Here is a 6,805-nt window from a genome sequence, read left to right as displayed (position 1 = left end):
AGGTGCGGAGGGGGTTGTGTTCTTTTTATCTTTAGGAATTGTTCGAATAAGACCTCTATAAATATATTTAAATATGAAACTTTCTTTGAATTACCCATTGTTTTATTTTCAAAAGTTTTTTTTTTTTTTTTTAAAGAGTAAAAGAGAGTTTTCAAAAATATTTGATAATAACGAACAATTATGTTATTTTACAAGAGTTGTTACGGTTACACACGCTTTTCAAATACATCCATGAAATGATAAATTTTATCTTCAATTAAAAAAAGTTCAATTATGAGAATAAAAAATTAAGATTATAAATCATTCCCCACCTAAAAAAAAAGAATTTTTTTTGTCATTTTTAGATATTGAAGGAGAGGCTGTTGCGTCACATCAAGAATGGTAAATTGGGGAAATGACAGCAAGCAAGCCAAGAGTTATTGCTACTTAGCTACTGTGAGACCCATGCGGAATTTTTTTTTTTCTTTTGATGAAGCTTATGCATGGGAAAGTAGTTATGACTATATCAATCATATGGGGGATTGATCTCACATCAATTTTTTAACAGAATTGATGTGGGTTTATATAATCTTGAATCTTCTTACTTAATAAGTCGATTTCTAGATTGAGTTTTTCCAGACACATACCAAAACCATATATTTTATGTCAAATGTTCTTATTAGCAAATATTGATCATGGTTCTAAAACATAGTATCGTAATCGATATGATATGTTTGAAAGAAAAAAAAAAAAAAAAAAAAAGGTTTTTGAAATCAAATCATCCCATACGATGCACCTTATCAGTATCAGTCGAGACTAATAAGAATATTGATTTTGTGATTTTAAAGCATAGAACTAACATCCCTTTAATTAGTCTAGAACAATTCTTTTTAAGTAGAGTGCAATTATTCTTCATGAATGATTTCGTGATGACATGTGTCTTTATTTTCTTGGGTAGTATGGTATATTGAGGGGCATTTGTAGAAACAATAGGTTATGGTTTAAAAAATCTAAAATTGAATACTTCCATGTAATGCACGTCACCATGGCATTATATTATCCATTTTGGTAAATGAGATCTCATGATTTTAAAACGTTCGTCCATATAAGGGAGGTCGTATCATATATACACTTACATAGCACATGGCTAACTGATGTGAGATTTTTTGTGCCTCTACAGAATTTATCAATATCTTCAATCCCCATTTTTGAAACGTTGTAAGAGGATGCATAGAAAAGAAAATAATCCAGTTGAAGAAAAGGAGATGGAGCTCTGATCATCAACAGGTGCGTGAAACTGTGAAAAAGAAGAAGAAAGATGTGAATTATGTGCTTTTATTTGCTTTACCTTCACCTTCAGGGTAAGGTTCTAAAACATGGGATCGATCAAGTCCGATATTGATTCAAATCAATCTGAATCAGATCGTATCAGATAGATTTACTTTTGTTTTTTAATAAAAATCTATTTTTATTACAATTTTACCTTAGATTTACCTTGGACCTTACCCAGTATTAGAATCCGATAGGTCAGGATTGGAGATCGGTCAAGACTAATACCAATACGATCCAACCACTGCAATCCGAGTTTTAGAATCATGATCAATTGAAGTTTTGAAATTGGAGATCTCAGACCCGTCCGATGAAGATCTCCATTTCTGATAAACTCTCATCAATGGCAGAAAATGTTTTGGGTGAATTTATCGGACAGCCCGATCCAACTGTCCTCCTTATGACTGGGTAAAATCGGAATCTGTGTTGGCTGTTTGTGATTCAATCATTTCCAATCTGATCAATGAATCGGTGCTTGATGTACTTCGACTAATACTACGCAGACTACAATAGCCCCAACGCAACATTTACTAGGGGTGTCGACTGGTTGGGGGGTTGGTTTTGGTTGAGTCTAATTATTTTCATATGTTTAAGTAATCACAGAGCATAAATATGCTATAATTGGGTTAAATAGGCTTAAACAAACTATAAATGGTTGATTATCGGTTAGTCACAATCAGGATGTCCATCAGACAACTACCTTCCACCGAGAATGCTCAATTATTGATCGATTGGTGCTTGAGTCAAACTCGTTTAATAAGTGGCTTAGCTGATCTTATGCTTCAATTATTCAGTTCAAGTTAGAGCGACCTTACGAGCCCACTTTGACACTCTTACCATCATTAAAAAAAAAAAAAAAAAAAAAAAAAAAAAAAAAAAAATATCACAACCTATTTATATCCCACTTAAAATTTTTTGGGAATGAGACAAATGATAATTAATAGAAAGTATAAAGCTCTAAATACATCTATAAAGTCATAGAGGTGTAATTGGGGGGAAAAAAACTTGAATAAAAAGTTCATGAAAGAAAGAATGCTACCTATTGGTGCAGGTTCACACCTAGAGACAATGAGTATGGAAAGATCGTGCTGGCCTCGCTTTGAAGATACTCCTATGTACCCTCTCATTAGCCCATACACTGGCATATACCTACACCATACCATTCTCTTGCCCAAAGTTCTTGTTCCCCTTTAAAGTAAGATTGTAAGAATTAGAATATGTTACGAGTGGATTTTTATTTTATTTGTTTATTTATTTATTTATTTATTTATTTTTATGATAACAAAGAAAAATATATAATTATCTAAAAAAATTGTCAACACATGGAGTTAATTGTCTTGAGCAAGAGTTTATTGTTTATAGCCCTCTAGGCTATGATTTAGAGTAATGTAATTAGTTCATCAGCTTTGAGATAGAAAGTTTCGTTTAAACAAAATAGCTAATAAATCCAAAACAAGAGGGGATGGCATTTCATGGCCAAAAAGTAGTGTTGTCTCCATTCGAAAGCTTCCCTGTGTTTTCATCATCACTCCAAATTTTGTTTACCTCCCATCTTTCCATTTTAACTTACTTCATCTTATGGAGAAGGCCCCTTGATGCTTCAAGAGTTTTTTGTCATCAAATAGTTGGTAGAAAGTAAAACATATTTCCCTTCCATTATAATAGAGCTAATCCATCTAGAAATACTTTTAGTGATGTCAGTGACACCAGTGCAGATTAGGATTTTGTGGTGGGAGAATCAAAATATTTTGGATTATGTGATGGGTGTAGGTATGATCACCTGTTTAGTAATGGAATACGGATTGATGCCATTAAAGACTCAATATTCTACAGTCTACCTACTGTAGAATAGACCGAGGATTGAGATTATTGTGCGAAGAGAAAACCTCATTTCTATGTTTCTAAATATAATAACATAAATATATAAAAGAAGAAATCTAAATTCCAATAGGAGAATGGATCTAATTTAATTCCTTTTCTTTCCAATGGCACCTTATCCTTTCAAGGACCAAAGAAAAAATTAAATTAAATCATTGTTTCTCTAACTTGATTATGTGTAATATTTACAAAGTGAGGGTTTCTAATAGGCAATGTGGCCCTTATATCAATCTATGGATCTGACTCCTTTCAATTAGTGGGTTTTCCAATTAGTCATCCAACTGTTGGGAGGAATTGGATACGCATCCCAACACATAGGCACACATCCTTAGGTCCACCCTAACCATCGAATGGCTAATTGGGTGCCCAATAATTCGAGAGGATCTTTTTTCTTGGCGCATGGGCCAATGGGACCACTAGTTGAAGCATCAACAAGGATAGAGTTTCTACCTCTCATGAGGGGTGGGCTGATCATTTTTCCCAATTGTGTCTAGACATAGGGGCCACACTGTCTTTTAGAGTTCCTTTTCCTTTACAAATTATATGAAATTTTTTTACATGAAGGAACAAGGCGATATGTCTAACACATGCAATCCTTGTGACCGACAACCTTAGGCCCTTAGTTGTCACTTTCCCTCGTTTTCCAAATTTAGATTGTCTAAATCATATAATTTAGAGAGTTAGGATCACCTGAAATTTATTTCACATATTTGCGTCAAACAGATCTCGAGGATTAATAAAATTTGTCTAATAACTGTTAAGGATATTCCATTTAGCTATCTTCTTGTAATAAGTTAGTGGTCAAGTGGGGTTAAGCTTCTAGCTTAATGGCAAGCAATTTGATGGTTGGGTCTAGCATAAATCTATGAAAGGTTGTTAGTTTGATTCTCCTACCTCTTTCACCCATTCTTGAAATAGTAGCACTAGTGTAGTAACTGTAATAGTAAGTGTGACCCAATGTGCCCCTTTGTCTAGCCCAGTGTGAGGACCATCACTATAAGAAGTCAATAACCAAGTCCTAATGATCCCCCTCCTTACTCACCCCATTTGAGATCACTGTGGTCAATGCTTTGAGAGTTAGATAATATGCTTGAACCGGCCTGGCCTTTTGAGCATACTTAGACCGACCCCCTCACTTGGTTGCTTTTAGCTATAGAATTGTTTGAATGACATTTCCAGAGGTGTACTTAGGAAATGAAACATTGTTTTGATTGTCCCTTGATCACTTTGTCTAAAAATTCATTAAGAGAGGGTAAAAAAGGGTTTTCAAAATTATTTGAAATTGACTAATCATTGTCATTTTAAAAAATTTATCATTGCCTCGTATGTTTTCATCTACATATGTAAAATAATAGGTTTTATTTTCATTTTAAGAAAATGCAAAAAAAAAAATTGTACTAAGACGGCCGAAAAAAAAAAAAAAAAAATCTACTACAAATTGTTTGACATATTAAAGATTGTCAACAAGAAAATTTCCTTTAGCCACGCTGCTAAAGTGATGATGAAATTGTGATGTAGCCTGGATTCCACTTTTGATCAATATTGAAGTCCACTACAATCACATTTATATTTATAAAGGTTCATATGTGTTGTGGCCATGATTTTAGATGTCGGTATTGAGTTGATCATATCGTATTGATATTGGTTAAGATTGATCTCGATACCTGGCTGTGTTGGATTTATGAATTTAATTAATATTTAGGTTGATTAAATGGGTAAGAGTTAAGTTGGTTTGTTTCACTCTCAAGTTTAGAGATATGTTGGTCCAATTCATTATGGTTTAGGGTTTTGAATGCAAGACATTATTATAAATACTAAGTTTTAGGTCCCTACAATCATAATTCACTCTTTTCCACTTTACCACTAAAGTGAGAAAATGAGGTTTAAGAAACTGTAGAAGATCCATAACTAAAAGAAGTGAAAAAGTCAAAGAATGACGTAGATCATCTTCAACATACTTGGTGAAATGTATAAATTGATCCTCTATACTTTAATAATTTTATTGGATTCATGTAATTATTTTTTTGTGTGGTTTATTCAACTTGGGTTCTAAGATTTGAACCCCTTGCTATTCTAATAGGCTGATCCAAGATATCGATATTATAGGTAAAACTGTCAAAAACATCTAATCTTTATATAAAATAGAAATAATTTTGACCGATCCTAAATCAATATGGTATCAATATCAACCAATACCAATACCAATAATTAACTTATTGGTCGGGGCTCACAATGAGCCGTATCAAAGTCTAAAGACCCAGCCAAACCAAGCTATCACATCACCAACTCAGTTTAGTAAGGTCCCCACAATTAGGGGTGTCAACCGGTAGGGCCGGTCTGGTTTCGGTTGGGCTTAATCGGGCTTGAAGACTTTCAAAGGCTACACCGTGTCCGCCCATTTAACTAATCGGGCTTAGTTATTGAGGGCATGGTACACTTTATATTCGGTCGGTCAGTCTCGGGCTATAATCGGGCTACCTTAATCGGGCTTTAGTCGGGCCTTAACCGACTACGGACATGTTTAATGTTAGATTGGCTTTAACCGGTTTTTAAACGGGCCCTCTTTAAAATGTGCTCTTATATTCTGGCCCACTCATGCAAGCCCAAAAAAATGACAATAAATCAATAAATAATACCAAATATAACCACTATTTAAAATGTGAACATGTCTTTTACTTTTTTGTTTTTATTCTTTAATTTGGGGGGGTAAAATAGGTATTCTACAATCATTAAAGGGTCAGGCTAAGTCGGTGCACAATAGGCCGGTCTCGGTCGGGCGTTATTCGGTCGATCTCGATCGGGTGCCCGACGATCCAAGTAGCAAAATCGAGACCGACCATTTATAAACGGGCCGGGCTCAAGCCCAACAAGTTTAATAAACGGTCCAGGCCAGGCCGGTCTATAAACGATTGATCCCGATCGATTTAGTCGGGTTGGGCCACGAATTGACACCCCTACCCACAATAATGATCCAATCCTTTTTGTTGCCACATCATCAGTATAATTTGGTAAACTTCCCCTACTTCAATTATGGTAAGTGTTGAGGAAGGAAGTAACGTTAAATTGGCAAGTGAGGAAAATTTTCAAAATTTTGTTTTTCTTCTACGAATTCAATATTAAGATCTTTTCTTGATATGAGATTGGTTTCTAAGATCACTTTCAGTTGTAGGTTTTTACGAGTTAATCCTGGTAAAGTACCTAGATGGCGTATTTTTTTGAAACAAGATTTTTGAGACATAAAAACTTCTCTTTATTTATTATTATTATTTTTTTAATTATTATCGAAATTTCATTTTATAGAAAATAACCCAAAATTAAGACTGAATTAAACAACAAATGAAACGAAATCTACTGAAGTACTCTACTACAAAGAAGAATGAGATGAATTGTGTCAATATCCAGACCCTTTTATATATAGGAATAAGAAGTGAAGGATCCTTTCCTGATTTGTTCTACCGAGATCTAACTGCTCCAATCTGTTGATCAAGAGTGGGTTGACAATTTGGGCAACAAAGCAACAACAAATCTGAAAAAAAAAATATTCCAGATTATTCATGATTTGGAATTTTGCTTCATAGTGAGGTTAATAAGATTTGGATTTTTTAGCTAGTAATAATTT

This window comes from Macadamia integrifolia, chromosome 9 (assembly GCF_013358625.1).
Source record: "Macadamia integrifolia cultivar HAES 741 chromosome 9, SCU_Mint_v3, whole genome shotgun sequence".
Taxonomy (NCBI): domain Eukaryota; kingdom Viridiplantae; phylum Streptophyta; class Magnoliopsida; order Proteales; family Proteaceae; genus Macadamia; species Macadamia integrifolia.
The sequence above is the reverse complement of the archived record's forward strand: the minus strand, read 5'-3'. Positions refer to the sequence as shown.